Source organism: Chiloscyllium plagiosum, unplaced genomic scaffold (genome assembly GCF_037043375.1).
Source record: "Chiloscyllium plagiosum isolate Xiang-an unplaced genomic scaffold, Cpla_swu_hap1 HiC_scaffold_9, whole genome shotgun sequence".
NCBI classification, from domain to species: domain Eukaryota; kingdom Metazoa; phylum Chordata; class Chondrichthyes; order Orectolobiformes; family Hemiscylliidae; genus Chiloscyllium; species Chiloscyllium plagiosum.
Genome location: NW_028270147.1, coordinates 99,386,029 through 99,401,949, shown reverse-complemented (window position 1 = coordinate 99,401,949; position 15,921 = coordinate 99,386,029). Strand labels below are relative to the sequence as shown.

At 41.1% G+C, this 15,921-nt stretch overlaps 1 pseudogene; it reads right to left on the bottom strand.

Moving 5' to 3' along the window:
• LOC148149211 (centrosome-associated protein 350-like) overlaps positions 1-15,921 on the bottom strand; it is a 741,086-nt pseudogene that overhangs the window by 504,482 nt on the left and 220,683 nt on the right.

Here is a 15,921-nt window from a genome sequence, read left to right as displayed (position 1 = left end):
ACTTTTTAACCAATGCTCAAGTCATCCACCTTAACCTCAAATTGCCAAAAAACTTGCAATATATATAACTTTTCACACTTGTAGCATGTTGTTCTCAGCCTTTGAAGTATCGCCACTAATTATAATATCGTCAAAAGCTGCAACAAACTTTCACACAGCAAGTTCCCACAAATTAGAGAAATGGTTCAGTAAACGTTAAGCCATACTGACTCATGTAGTAGATTGACCAGCACCATGAGGGAGAACTCCACTCCTCTTCAGTGTCACACCAAAACTCTTTTTAAAAACTCACCCAAGGGGGAAAATGGGGCCTCACTTTGAAAACAATACTTCAGTACTGCACCAGGACCGTCATCCAGGATTTCACTTCAGCGTTTGCTTAATCCCCTCTGCTGACTGAGGAAGAGTGCCACTGAGCCATGGCTAACACTCAGAGCTATTACATTGTGTCTCCAGTTGGGAGTAAAATGAGGTTCCTCGAGGATCACTGGGGAGATCAGAGTAAAATGGGGCTCCTCAGTTCCTGACCTTACTTCCATCATAAGGTCAGAAGTGCGGATGGTTGCACAATTTTCAATACCATTCATAGACTGCTTCAGTATCTGAGGAGTTATGTTCAAAGGCAACAAGATCTAGACGATATGCAGATTTGGACTGGTAAAAGGCAAGTAATCTTCACATCAAAACTGCCAATTAATGACCATCTCCAGTAGGAGGCCTGTGACCAGTGGTGGCCCATAAGGATCGGTGCTGGGTTCACTGCTTTTCGTCATTTACATAAATGATTTGGATGTGAACATGGAACATAGCATGGTTAGTAAGTTTGCAAATGACACCAAAATTGGAGGTGCAGTGGACAGTGATGAAGGTTCATAATACAACAGGATCTCGAACAGATGGGCTGAGTGGCGGCAGATGAAGTTTAATTCAGTTAATGTGAGGTGCTGCATTTTGGAAAGGCAAATCAGGTCAGGACTTATACACTCGATGGTAAAGCACTGGGGAGTGTTGCTGAGCAAAGAGACCTTGGAGTGCAGGTTCTTAGTTCCTTGAAAGTGGAGTGACAAGTAAGCAGGATTGTGAAGGTGGTGTTTGGTATGTTTGACTTTATTGGTCAGAGCATTGAGTATAGGAGTTGGAAGGTCATGTTGCGGCTGAATAGGACACTGATTTGGCCTCTTTTAGAATACTCTGTGCAATTCTGGACTCCCTGCGCTTGGAAAGATGTTGTGAATCTTGAAAGGGTTATGCAAAGATTTATAAGGGTGTTACCAGGGTGGGGGGTTTCTGGTATAGGAAGAAGATGAATTGGTTGGGGTTACTTTCCCTGGAGCATCAGAGGCTGAGAGGCAACTGTGAAAAGATTTATAAAATTATGAGTGGTATGGATAGGGTAAATAGACAAGTCTTTTCCCTGGTGAAGGCAAATCCAAAACTAGAGGGCATAGGTGAGAGAAGAAACATTTAAAAGGTACGTAACGGGTAACTGTTTCACGCAGAGGGTGGTGTGTACATGGAATGAGCTGCCAGAGGAAGTGGAGGCAGCTGGCATAATGACGATATATAAAAGGCATCTGGCGGCGTATATGAATAGGAAGGGTTTAAGAGGGAAATGGACCAAATGCTGGCAAATGGGACTAGATTGTATCTAGGATAACTGGTCTGTATGGACAAGTAGAACCGAAGGGTCTGTTTCTGAGCTGTACATCTCTACGACTCTAAGAGAATATTTAACCAATGGCCCTTGACATTCAATGGTGTTACCATTACTGAATCTTCCACAATGAACATCATCAGGGTTACCATGGACCAGAAACTCATCTGGACTCATTATATAAACACTGTGGGCTACAAGGGCAGGTCAGAGGCTTGGAATACTGTGGTGTATAACTCACCTCCTGATTCCCCATAGCAAATCCACCGAGTACAAAGCACAAGTCAGGGGTCTGATGGAATTTGCCCCACTTGCCTGGAGGAGTGCAGCTCCAGTAACACACAAAAAGCTTACTACATCCAAGACAAAGCAGCCCACTTGATTGGCACCACATCCGCAAGCAGCCATGCCATCCACCACCCTCCACTCAGTAGCAGCAGTGTGTACAATCTACAAGACGCATTGCTGAAATTCAGAGACCTTCAGCCAGATCCTCCCAAATCTGTGACCATTTAGATCAAGAAGGACAAGAGCAGCAGACCGCCACCTGCAAGTTCCCCTCCAAGCCACCCATCATTCTGACTTCGAAAAATATCATTGTTTCTTCAGGATTGCTGTATCAAATTCCGGGAATTCCCTCCCGAAGGGCATTATGGGTCTACCTACAGCGCATGGACTGCAGTGGTTACAAAAGGTAGCTCACTAGTTTCTCAAAAGTAACTAGGATCGGTGAATAAATGCTGGCCAGCCAGCGATGCCCAGACCCTGTGAGTCATTTAAAAAATGTTCATTGAGGAGTTTAGAGTTAAAATGGGGTTCCTTGGTACTCAATGGGCATAGAGGAATTTTTTTTGTTCATTCATGAAATGTGGGCGTCACTGGCTGGCCAGCACTTATTGCCCCTTCCTAGTTGTCCTTGACAAGATGGTGCTGAGGTAGACCCACAATCTCATTAGGGAGGGACTTCCAAGATGCAGTGACAGATTTCCAAGTCAGGATAATGGCCACTGTTTACAAATTGAGTCACTCACTTACTTAATCTACATATTTTAACTCCAACCAGCATCACGTTTGCAACATTATTACTGACAAGTAGGAAAAAAGGATTACGTGGAGTTATTACCTTTACTTCATTTAAATTCTGTGGGTTCCTCACTCGTTTGAAGAATGAAGAGCTAATTCGGCTTGTCTTCATCCACAGAGCTGGGCTGGCACGGAGGTCGACAGAAAAGATGTCAACAAAAATTTCTCTTGTAACATTAAGGACAAGCTGGAAGAAGTAAAAGACTAACAGAGAAAAGATTATATTAGATGCGTCCTCTCCACTCAGCAAAAAGCTTATGAGATCATTACAGTGAAAACAAAAGGGAATCCTGTTCAAAATATATAAAATAACAAATGTTTGCTCCACGATCTGAACCAAGGATACATTTCGAAGTTCATTGATTGCAGGAGACAAGGCAAAACAGAGATTAGAGAAGGGGTTTAAAAGGATTGCAAAACTACCAAGGGTAGGTGCAGATATATTAGACAAGATTTCCTGCATAATGCTGAGGAAGGCACCACAACATAAAAGGAGGCAAATCTTTGAAACAAAATGAATGTCTGTGGGACATACTGTAAATAGAAAGCAAGCTATCATGGCTCCAATTATTAAGGTGAATAATAATCAAATATTGTATTATCAACCAATGGAAACAGCAATAGAAAGACAGAAACGATGGAGAAGAATTTGAAACAAATACTGAGTGGCTGAAAGGAACACCATATATTATGTAAATAGAAACAGAATCTGTAGATTTTCAGACTGGGATAAGTTATGACAGGTGGGATTTAACGCATAACAGTATGATGATGACGAGGATGATAAATTAATAATGGGAGAGTACAAACTGGAGGAGAAAGGGGCTTTGGATTTTTAGGGAAGGGGCAAAATGGTAAATTGAATTCAATACAGTCATCAGGATCAAGATAATGTTTTTGACATGCTCTGTTATACATATCATCAATCAGAGCTGCTGTGGAGCACTCTTCACCCATACCTTTCTTGCTCAACTGAGAAAAAATAATTTTGTTTTCAAATGCAAAATCTGGGTATCATCTCACAATAAGCTCTTCTGCTCACACTCTCGTCATCCTTCCATTTATAATTCCCAAAGTCTGGGGGTATTTGCAAATCTCCCAGATCATGGCCAAGTTCCTGCCATTTGCACAGCTCCTCAGCTGCTGCATGAACCAATGTCTCAATCTCTACAGCATCTTGAGCGAAATCAAAGTTATTTTCCCCTTGGATGTTTCGGGGCACATCTTTTAGGGACTGGGGCTCCTGCACTGGGCTGCCCTGTTGCAAAGTACACAAACTGTTGGTCAATCTAGATACTGAAGGTCAGGAACAAAAATGATGGAATTCATTTCAAAACATTAATGAACAATACATGGTTATAATAAACTGTGAAATCGAAGCATGAAAATGGGAGACAAACAAACGAGAATCATCTTTTTATATCTCAGAGTACGTCTGAAGTGTCAGACACAGGCTGGAATTCATTTCCCATTTATTCTCAGCCATGTAATGAAAGTCAAGGTTTCCACATGGAGTGAGATCCAGAACATTAAACAGTATATTTTATTAGACTGAGTACTCAAACTCAATACAAAATTTACTTGATGGAGTCAGAACAAATGCTTTATACTCCTTTTTAAGTTTTAAAAGTTTTTGGCCTTAATCAAGGTGGTGAAAATAATCATCTTTACACAATTTCAAAGTATCACAAGTTGTTTTCCTGAGCTTGAAATATAAACTTAGTATGAAAAGAACACGTCACACTTATTCTATAGGTGGAATCAATATTCCATTCGGCTCACAAAGGGAGATATCATGGACTATCATGGAGTGTGGAGGATGAGAAGAATACAGTTATTGAACTGAAAAGAATACTTTTGGACAGTTCAGGATCAGATACATTGTGATGAAAACAGTGAATATTCTTCAAACTATGCAATCTAAAACATATGGCTTGTTACAAGTAACCATAGAGAAAGTAATGGCCATTTTAGGAAACTGATATGGACTGTTCAAATCTTTCCTGGTTGACAGTATAAGTATGGAGAATCTCTTTATCTTCTAACTGTTGTGTACTTCGGGGAATGAATGATTTCAAACTGAACGTTCTGAGCTTCAGCTTTCCAAAATCAGATCACTTTCAGTTGACTGCTGCACCCCTTTTTATTCCTGCACTTTACAGGGAAACACAAATATTGACAAATCAGAAGAGCACGTGTCAGTTTAGTCAGGATGTTGCTGTGTCAAATCAAACTGACCCAAGCACCTATTTCAGTGATTTCCGATATTGAATGCTCAGAAAGGAATGGACAGAATGAGAACTTGTCAAGCACTTTTATGAAAGAGCTGCTTGTCCAATCAATGTTAATATGTGCAAACCATAAACCCTTCTGTTCTTCTAATCAGATGATCATTCAGTCTCAGGACTTTGCTTCAGAACACTACGCTGGAAAAATTGCGTGCGAACTGAAAAAGCCAGAGACGATTCAAAACTTAGTTTAAAAGATCCTCTTTAAAAACACTGCCTCCCTTTTAGGGAAGGACAGAAAAGTGTGGAGGAAAAGGTTTGAATTTCAATAGCAATCCTTCAGTTCTAAACTCCATAAGACCATAAGACATAGGAGTGGAAGTAAGGCCATTCAGCCCATCGAGTCCACTCCGCCATTCAATCATGGCTGATGCGCATTTCAGCTCCACTTACCAGCGTTCTCCCCGTAGCCCTTAATTCCTCTAGACAACAAGAATCTATCAATCTCGGCCTTGAAGACATTTCGCGTCCCGGCTTCCACTGCACTCCGTGGCAATGAATTCCACAGGTCCACCACTCTCTGGCTGAAGAAATGTCTCCGCATTTCTGTTCTGAAATGACCCCCTCTAATTCTAAGGCTGTGTCCACGGGTCCTAGTCTCCTCGTTTAACTGAAACAATTTCCTAGCATCCACCTTTTCCAAGCCATGTATTATTTTGTATGTCTCTATTAAGTCTCCCCTTAATCTTCTAAACTCCAACGAATACAATCCCAGTATCCTCAGCCGTTCCTCATATGTTAGACCTGTCATTCCAGGGATCATCCGTGTGAATCTCCGCTGGACACGTTCCAGTGCCAGTATGTCCTTCCTCAGTAATTACACAGTGGAAATAGCCACTAAATCCTTGAGAAATAATCAGGCGTACTTACACTTATTTTGAGAATTGATGGGCAAGGTAGAAAACACTGAGACACCAGAAATTTTAAGAATATCCCCCACAGCTTGATTTTATCACCCACAAATATATTAACAATTTATCAAGATATTCCTCACAACAGTCTTTTGGGAAAGTGTCCTTGGGAAAGGGGAACACTCAGGGTAATTTCTGAAAATGTTGACATGCAAAATGTGCCCAAATAAAGTGGAGTTGTATTTTGACATTTGTGACGGAAACAATCACAATCCGACATTTATGTTAAAATGTGGGAATTTAATATGCTCTGGGATTATTCATCAAACAATCACATCAATGCTTCAAGACAAATAACACATCTCCAATTCTTAAAATTAAAATCCATCCCAAAACTGGCTCAAAATTAATACTTACAGGTCGAGGACAAGGATCTTGAGATAGTACTTCCTCTTTATCATCAACACTGTCATCTCTTTCAGATGTCTCCAATTGGATGACAGTCTTCTGTTCCTCCTCAAGATCCTTGAAAGGTGATCTGGGTGAGGATTCAACATCCAATTTGAACTTTAATCCTTGATTAGTAAACTGGATCTTCTCAGTTCTTCTCTAATATCCTAAATTGCCAGCATTTAGCCCATATCCTTCTCAACCCTTCCTATTCATATATCCAACTCAAAGCCTTTTATAAGTTAAAAGTTGTAATTGTACCCCTCTCTACCACTCTGGCAGCTCATTCCATGTATGCAGCACGCTCAGCCTGAAAATGTTAACCCTCAGGTCCTTTTTAGATCTTCCCCTCTCACCTTAAACCTATGCCCTCTAGTTTTGGACTCCCAAAACCTGGGTAAAAGATCTCGGCTATTCACCCTATCCAACCCCCTCTACAAAAATCCTTCAGCCTCCAATCATCCTTGTAAATCCTTTCTGCACACTCTCAAGTTTAACATCCTTCCTGTAGAAAGGCGATCAGAACTGTGTGCAGTATTCTAGAAATGGCCTCACCAATGTCCTGTACAGCTGCAACGTAATGCCTCAAGCCCGACAGTCAATGTTCTGACCAATGAAGGCAAGCATGCCAAATGTCTCCTTCACCACTCTTTCTACCTGCAACTCCACTTTCAAGGAACAATGCACCTGCATCCCAAGGTCTCTTTGTTCAGCAACACACCCAGGGCCCGACCATTAACTGTATAAGCTAGTGACCGGATAGAGAACTTAAAAAATAAAATTTGATAGAGAACTTTAAAAATGAAGCAGCCCAAACTGCATGGAGGGAGAATGTCTTCACTTGTGAGGCTGACCTGGACAGGAAGTTAACATTAATGAATCGAATCAGAAATTCAAAACAAAACTTTCTTCCTTGGAAAGGGGACAACATGGAACAACATGACAACTAGTACCGGGAATGTTGAAGTTCAATAGCATGAATATGTTTCGGGGGAAACTGGATAAGTACCTCAGGGGGAAACATACAGAAGGATGCACTGATGGGATGAAACAAAGTGGGAGTAGACTTGCATGGAGACGAAATAACTGCACAAATCTGTTGTGCCAAAAGGCACATTTCTCTGATGTAAAGTCACTGCAAAATGTATTGGTCTCCTTAACAAAAGAACAATTTAATCACAACTAATTTGGACAAAAGGGGTTCCTCTAGGGTATAAAAGAGAAATACAAGAGGCATCCCTTCATAAGGTTACGCAATTAACATCCATTTCTGAAAGTACCTCTGCAGAGAGCACGGTTTAACCTTTGCCTTCTCAGTTTCAGTGGCGCACGAGTTTTATTTTGTGGTTTGGTGGAGTTTGAGCTGCCAACATCAAGATCTCCACTGAGTTCAGCTTGGGCCTTTGCAATAAACTCATCATAGAACTGAAAGAAACATGGAGAGAAGGTGAAATCAAACATTGGGATGATAAGAAGTACTCATGACACTACTTTGGTAACTGCATAAGACAAAATCTTTTTTGAATGAACAAATCTAATTTTCGCAATCTGTAAAACCAGTTAACCACAAAATTTAGAAAGATTAACAGGGAGACCAAAAAGCCCAGTTGGTTGAATGTGATCAAAACAAGTTTGTTTATTCCTCTCAAGCCACTGAACACACCATTCAACATTACATCAACCTATTTATGCAGCACTTAACAAGTAATAGGCCTCAAAGCTGTTTTAATAAAGAATACTGGGACATTGCTCAGGAAGAAGTATAAGGACAGAATACCCAAGACACCATTGGAAAAAGGAAGCTCTTGAAAGTCGGATGAGATGAAGATATGAAGAGGAATTTGGGATAAAAGGTTTGAATGAATGCTTGGAAGAATATAAAAACTCTTATTAATGGCAGAGAAAAAAATCAAACAGAAAAAGCAACCTTGCTCAACCACTTTTCCTTAGATGGCAAGAATAAAGGTCAACAGCCCCCAACAATTTTTAGTTCAAGGAAATGGATGCTGATTTGGTTTTGAGAACGCAGTATGCAACATGTGAAATGCTCTGAACTCAACCTCTGCAAGGTCACATGTTCTAACCATCCCCAGCTGAAACCTGCAGGGCAGTGGAGGGTTCAATCTCACCTCTAGCTGTTTGATGAGGCTGGCCTCCTGTGCTTTCAACCGCTCCTGTTGACTTTCCTCCTGCTCTTTCTTCAGCTTGTCCACAATGGACTTGCGCTTCTTAAGTTCGTCCTTCAGTGCATGGATCCTGATTTCAATATCACTCTGGTCTGACGTAGTTTCTGTTGAAGATCCACCCAATGGATGTTAACAGGTCTCCTTACAATCAAATTCAACTTGGACACTAACATTAGCGGATAAGAGATATATGCAAACCTGCATAACTCTTGGTGACACTTCTCACAACCTGTTCAACAACTTTAATCAAACCTGCTGTACCACTGACAAAGCCTCGTGCAATGGATACATTGACCACTTGGGGGCCACAGTGTCACCAAACACATCAACTCCTCAGACCTACAGTATCACCGTACACACCGGCCGATCACACAGCAGAACTATCTGGGCAGTCAGTAACGGTGAGCATGGTTAGAACCATATTGAGGAAAAAGCCAAAATGAGAAGCTGGAGACTAAAAGCTTGCAAAAGATGTGCATTTGAAGGACAGGAGAGGAATGGGCTTTGGAGATGAATTCTGCAATTAGGCTACTATACATGGCCATTATTTAAGTTAACTCTGGAAGGGATGCAACAGTCAGAGAAATTATGACCACAAGACATTGAAGGATGATGTTAGACTAAAAGTTACAAAGAGAGACAGGGATTCATCATGAAGGACTTTCTTAACTGTGAAAGTTAGATTGGAGATGTTGAAAAATTGGGAGACAAAGTTCAATTAAGGCCAGTCTGATAATTTTCAGATAAGCGCTCTTTCCAGACGTTTGGAAGTGCTCACATTCATCGAGTATTCAGAAATCTGACCAGAAGAGGATGGAATGGTCAAGTCTCTGGGTGAGAGTTGTGGATGATGAGGCAGGAGGCATGTAACTTTACAGAGACAGGTTTGTGATGAATAAATGCTGGGTTTACTCGACGCTGGAACATGCTGCTGAGATATAAAGGGTGTGGACCAGGTGAGGAGAGCAAATGAGAGGCTGGAGTGGCAAAGGGACACAGGTGGAGAGTCAGAAACAGGCAAACCTGTTGGAGTTGACTTCCCTTTGTTGTATACTTCAGTGGTGTGCAATTTTTTCTGAAAAGCTGGTGACATTCTTTCTCCAATTTAGACAGGTGCAACATGACTGAAGTTACAGACCAATGAAATCAAACTTGCACAGGCATTCAGCTCTTACTGTTCAACTTCAGAGATTCCAAAGGAAACTGACAGAACGAGATGTTAACAGACAATCTACCACACCGATGCTGACTTAACTCTGGGCTGTCCTCCTCAATTACAGTGACAATACAGTAATAAGCAAAACTAGAGGGAAAACCTCCTGTGACAGAACTCATGTCATCATCCCACCATGCAAGGTGGTGGAACTTGAATTCAATAAAATAAAAAGTCTGGAATTAAGATTCAAATGATAACTATAAATTCATTGTCGTTTGTCAGAAAAATCCCATCTGATTCATTAATGTTCTTTCGGGAAGAGAAGTGCCATCTTTACCTGGTCTGGTCTCCATGTGACTCCAGACCCACAGCAATGTGGTTGACTCTTAACTGTTCTACGGACAATCATGGATGGGCAATAAATACTGGCCACCCAGCAATGCCCACATCCCACAAGTGAATTAAAACAAAATTCCCTTAATAAATCCTACAGCAAGGCCATTTCAGGTGTTATTTTCACTTTCACACAAGACAAAGGCTCAAGAATCACCATCCCTCGGTGTTGTGCTATACTCTCAGCCAAGCAACACTTTTAAACAAAAATTAATACACATCGTGTTTGAGTTTCGAAGTACATCAAATAATTTGAAGAACCTCTGTGAAGCTTGGTCATGTTTGAAATTTCCTACCTGACTGTGTCTCAGAAACAGTTTCATCAGACCAGCAGCCAGATGCTTGGTGGGATTTTAGAATAGGTCTGTCATGCACACGGATGCTGGAGCTGATTTTCTGGCCATCTTGCTTCGATGTACCCTCAGTCACTTTTGAGGAAGGAGACTGAAAAACCAGAGAAGAAAGCAAACATTAGTTCCAGTCTGACATTATTTTCCAAGTTTATGAAAAAGGAAGGAGGTGGGATAAGCCAGGAGATTGATTGTCAGCCTCCCTCTGGGTGTCACGATGTCTCAGTGGTTAGCACTGCTACCTCTGAGCACTATGTATCTGGGGTCAAATTCCTCTCTTGAGCAACTGTTTGTGTGGAGTTTGCACATTTTCTCTGTGTCTGCATGGGTTTCCTCTAGTTCCAGTTTCCTTCCACAGTCCAAAGACGTGCAGTTAGGTGGATTAATGACACCAACACTAGGCCATCTAGAATTATGGGAAGATTGAACAATCTCTCTTCCTAAATTCTAGAATTCTACTTGCTCCATAATTAAAAGCACAGCTTTTAAGGTAAAGCCTTTATTGCCCTAGGAACTTGCTTTTACAAATCACCATCCTTCATAGCACCAGGCCTGCTCCCACTCAAATTACAATTGCTGCTGGTACGCTTAATCTAAAATTGAAAAAAATACACTGCCACACACATACCCACCAACACAATTCTACCTGTCATCTTTAAACCATTCCTGCTTCTTATCAAACCTCCTCACAGCTTCCTTAACTTTTCCAAAACACTCATCATTCTTCTTATTTTACAATATTCTGATTTTCAACACCACATGCTCTTGGTACATAATCAAATTATTAAATGAACACCGAAAATAAAAGTGTCCCCACAAGCAAACCCAGAAACCACGACTTTCTTGAACCACTCTGGAACTTCCCCAAATCCTTTTCTATATTTCCACCCTTCTATCTGTTTAAATCCCGTTTGCTACCCCTGCCTTAATTCCTTGCCAATTAATCTTATGCATGACACCCATCATATCTCCACATCTGAAAGGTGAGGTTTTTTAAGCATAGTCATCACTTTTGAAATCTGCTCTGATGCTTTATTTCACAGTTACCTGTTTTCTTCCTATTTTATCTTTAAAAACTTGCATTTATAACAAATCTTTCATATGATAAAACAAACCAAGTAGCTTCACAGAAATAGAATAAAACATGATACTGAGCCTCAAAGAGATCCAAGGACAGATGTGAAATCTGTCATACAGTTCGAGTGTCTTGAAGGAGGAAAGTGACATAGTCAGAAGTAAAGTTCAGGGACAGAATTAAAGTGGTCACTGTCTTAGTAACTGAAGGCTTTTCCAGTAATGGAGCAATTAAAATTGAAATTCTTAAAGATTTAATTAAAGGAATACAAATAGCTTGCCTGCAATGTATAATCATGTAAATTAATTTAAATGGTGCAAAGACTGGTTCTGGTATTATCCTTCACCAACCGGCTTTCTGGAATAGAACAAGTAGTTATAATACAATTGTCAAGTCTGGAAGTAAGACAGACATTGATGAGGCTCCTGCAGTGGAAGAACGGAGGTGGGGCAAAGACAGATAATCAGAGATTTCATAAAGTGCAGAAGCAGGTCATTTGGCCTTTTAAGTCCACATCAACCCTCCGAGGACCAGCCCACCCAGAGCCCCCTCCCCTCCAGCTGGATTTCCCATTGCTAATCCACCGAGCCCGCACATATTTCACATGCCTTCACAAAATTCCTATTCTTTCCCACATTACATTTCTCATTCCCCCTCAGAATTCCCATTCTCTGCCACTCCTGTTTCCCATTCCCCTCAAAATTCCCTTTCCCCCAACACCTATATTTTCCATTCATTCTCAGAACTCCCATTCCCTCAGATCTCCCACCCCCTCTCCATACTGTTTCCCATTCTCTCCACTTCCTGTTTCCCTAGGACTGATTTTGAGCGAAGCCAATGATTTTCTATTCACTGCAGCCTTATATGATATTCTTTACTCATTAGAAATAGTTTTTGTAGAAAAAACAATGCAAAACATCTTTTTACCATTTTCCTGTGTGTTGCGACAAAATCCTGGGAATAAACATCATCTATGAAAATACGATGGTCAGGACTGGTGGTCATCCGAAGGGCTGCTGATGGTGATTCCAGAGTCTGAGCAGGTGAACATCTAACCTCCTCAGGAATTGAACTGTCACTGTGGGGCTGGGAGCAAAGTGGCGCAGGACATTCTTCCTCACTGGCTGTGTCTAGAGAAAATACCAATACTTAGAACATTTATACTGCAATAGGTTAACAGTGCTTAAAGTAAGATGCACAATTCAGTATGTCTGTCTTACATGTCCGTCCTCCTTTCAATGTATTCTTTATTTCAGATGCATGTAACAATATCATAAGGAGAGTAGGTTAGAAACAGTTAACCAGAGAAAGTTAAGTTTGCACAGGTCACTGATGAAAAGCACCTTGAGCTAATTCAGATTCTATCAGACATAACTGCTCATTGTCAAAATACTCCGATACAACATTCTGCGCAGTACTGCAGTTACATTCTGCTGCTAAGGGTGAGGAATGAAATTAATTATCAATATTGCAAAGAAAATTAGATTTTTCCATGTAAACAAAGTGCCCACATAGCCTTGTGTAAACAACATCCAAGCTCTCTCACTGATTACAACTTTTGCTGCTTCTCAACTCTGCAAGTGATATGCAACCACCAGCAGTGAAAGGAATTAAAATCTGAAACTTCAGCCTCCCTGAGAGGGTGAGTGGGAAATTATACTGAGCTATTGTGTCAAGGTACCATTGAGAAAGATGATAATTCCAACATCTGAGCTATGCTGATTAAATGGATCACGGCAGATGCTTAGGAAATGTGATTTCCTTGAATGAATGAGACAGGCAAAGTAAAAGGCCAGGTTTACACCTTGCTTCTTCTGCATTAATCGAGACTGATGACATTTACACATCAATACATCACCTCACACGTGCCATGACAATCAGCGATACCAAAGTGCAATTGAAAGTAGTCAGAACCACAGTAAATGCATTACTGCCTGGAAGAGAAAACAAACAAACAAGAAACAGAGGCTAACATTACCTTTCGATTCGGGAATCTTCTCGCTTGCCTCTCCCTTTGCCATGTTTGGTTTGAGCTCCCTGTCCTAAGCAGCCAGAGCCTGTTTTTCCATTTGTTGGATCGCAGCTTCCTCAGCATCGAGCCGCCGCTTCCACTCAGCAGCTCCTCTGCATGTCGTCGCCGATGCATCAGCTTCTGCTCCCGTTTAGTGAGGAACCTGATGGACATGCAAGCAGGACTGGGGAGAGAGAAAGGAAGTGTCAGCTAGCTGCCGATATTCATTTCTAAAATCGGACATTAACCTGCAGCTCAAAATGTATAATTCTTACTTTTTAAATTCAACACTGTTTGGGTTATAGTTTCACAACACAAACAAAATTCAGGGCAAGGTCTCCTTGTACACCTCACACATCCTAGAACATTGCAGCACTACTGCATGTAAATAGGCTCAGTGCAGTTAATCAACACATTCAAAAGGATTTCCTCCAAGTTTGCTGACGCAATATTAGTCAAAACAGTCAACTTCAATCTGCAATGTTGATCTTCAAAAAAACTTCAATCTGTCATAAATTTCCCCACCCCACTGCAATTGGTAACCTGGCCCGGCCCAGGGATTGGTACTGGGACATTAGTGAACTGTGATCTCAAAGGAAGCGAGCAAACAAAATTCTGATAGCCTGGTCCTCACAAGTTTAGAAAGAGGTTTGAGACAAGTCAGTTGCTATGCCTTCTTGCATTTAGCTCAATAGCATTTCCTATTTACAGTACAGTGTTTTGCAAAGTATAAAGAATTATGTGTTTTATTTGCCATGGTGGGGGATTTTTATCCTAGTTTATCACAGTTGCTGCCTCTCGCTCCCCAACAGACACTGAGAGAAGCCCAGTGATGAGACGTAAAGACAGAGAAGTAGTGGTGACAGGAGAGCAATGTTTACAAAAAAAAGGAGCAAAACAAGAAAAACAAAACAGCTGAGTATCACCCCAAAATTGCTTTATCTTTAGATACTCAAGAAAACCTCACATTATTAAGGAGAAATTCCAAATATTGTATCAAACATTTCTAGCCAACTTCCCTACACCTCTACCTCAACACAACTTGAGGATTCATTAACTTCAAATGGCAACAGAGCTCATCAAAGCCAACCCCAGCTCCATTTCTCTTTCTGACTTAGATAGTTGGAGAATCTCAAGCACTGCCTTCCCAACAGTCCATCCACAGCTTACAAACCCATCTGATGTTTGTTTAATGTTGTCATTATTGCTGCCTTCACCACCAACTCTGGCAGCTCATTCCATACATGTGTGAAAAAATTGCCCCCGAGGTAACTTTCAAATTTTTCCTTTCTTACTTACGCTCTCTAGTTTTTGACTCCGCTATCCTGGGAAAAAGATCACGGCCAATCACCCTATCCATGTCCCGCATGATTTTATAAACTTTTAAGGTTACCCTTCAGTCTCTCCCTAAGCTGAAACCTTCAACCCGAGCAACATCCTTATAAATCTTTTCTGAATCTTTTCAAGTTTCACAACACACCAGCACTGAATGCATTATTCCAAAAGTGGCCTCTCCGATGTCCTGTACAACCATAACATGACATCCCAACTCTTATACTCAATGCACTGACCATAAAGGCAAGCACACCAAATGGTTTCTTCACGACCCTGTCTGACTGAAACTCCGTCTTCAAGGAACCAAGAACCTGCACCCCAAGGTCTCCTTGTTCAGCAGCACTGCCCAGGACCTTCCCATTAAGTCCTGCCCTGATTTGCCTTACCAAAATGCAGTACCTCACATTTATTTAAATTAATTAGATCAGAAAACAACACCAGTCGTTTAGCACATCATCCCTATCTAATTATTTATTAAATATGCTAAACCTGAATCAAACCTTGCTTAAACAACACTTGGATACTGTGTGCAGGCTGATCATCATCCTATAAATAGAAAAAGGAGAAACTGAAGTGGGTACACAGACAAGATTGACAAGGTTGGTCACAGAAATGTGTGGGTTCACATGTCAGGAAAGGGTTAACAAGCTACATCTCTTTTCTCTGAAAGAAGGCCAAACAGGGACATAATAGAGGTCTTTAAAATGTTGAGAGGGTTCAGCAGACTGGATACAGACAGAATGTTTCCTTTCACAGGGAAGAACATACCTTGAGGCCACAAAGTAGTCACCAAGAAATCCATCAGGGAGATATGGAAGTTCTGCAGAATTGGATTACAACAATGAAGACTGCACAGGGAGTGGTTGAATCAAATATCATACGGGTGTTTAAGGGGAAGATAGACAAGATTAGAAGGAGAAAGGAATAGAGGGTCAGGGTAATAGATGAGCAAAGGTGACAGGAGTCTCAAGTGGAGCAGTAACACTGATGTGAACTGATTGGAACAAATCATAGAATCCCTCAGTGTGGAAACCGGCCATTCAGCCCATTGAGTCCATAATGACCCTTCGAACAGCATCCCACCCAGAC